The 560-nt window shown below is 63.0% G+C and overlaps 1 pseudogene; it reads left to right on the top strand.

The window, feature by feature from the left end:
* The first annotated feature begins 6 nt into the window (after window positions 1–6).
* LOC111648678 (protein L-Myc-1b pseudogene) lies at window positions 7–550 on the top strand (annotated as a pseudogene).
* Window positions 551–560: the final 10 nt, after the last annotated feature.

The following is a 560-nucleotide window of genomic DNA, read 5'->3' as shown; positions in this document are numbered from 1 at the left end:
CAGCCTGCAGCCCCCATGCCGGGCATAAGCTCCACCGCGCCTCGTTATGAAAACTGGGACATGGACCACCTCGATCATTACCAACATTATTTCTACGACGACCACGACCCGGATGAGGATTTCTTCAAGTCTACAGCGCCCAGCGAGGACATATGGAAGAAATTCGAGCTGGTACCGACCCCGCCCATGTCCCCCATCCGGGCGGTAGAAGGGTCGGGCAGGGTCGGACTGCTGTACCCGTCTCTGGGGGACAAGCTGGAGTGGGTCTCTCAGTTCTTGGGGCAGGAGGATGAGCAACAGCAGCAGCAGCAGCAGGACCTGCCGTGCAAGCTGACCGCGGCCAACGACTCCTTCGGGAACCTGAGCTCCATTATCATCCAAGACTGCATGTGGAGCGGCTTCTCCGCCGGGCAGCAGCTGGAGAGAGTTGTAGGGGAGCGCTGCGCCTCCTGTCCCGGGACGGGGGCGTCTGCCGCTAAAGTCGCCGCCGGGTCTGCCGTTTCTTCCCCGGGGAGGGCGCAGTGTGCAGCCGCCGACACGCCAGCCGTCGGTGGCTTGGC

This window comes from Seriola lalandi, unplaced genomic scaffold, assembly GCF_002814215.2.
Source record: "Seriola lalandi dorsalis isolate HSWRI2012SDOR001 ecotype SW California unplaced genomic scaffold, Sedor1 jcf7180002045970, whole genome shotgun sequence".
Lineage (NCBI taxonomy): Eukaryota > Metazoa > Chordata > Actinopteri > Carangiformes > Carangidae > Seriola > Seriola lalandi.
Note: the sequence above shows the minus strand (reverse complement) of the source record. Positions and strands in the feature narration are given on the sequence as shown.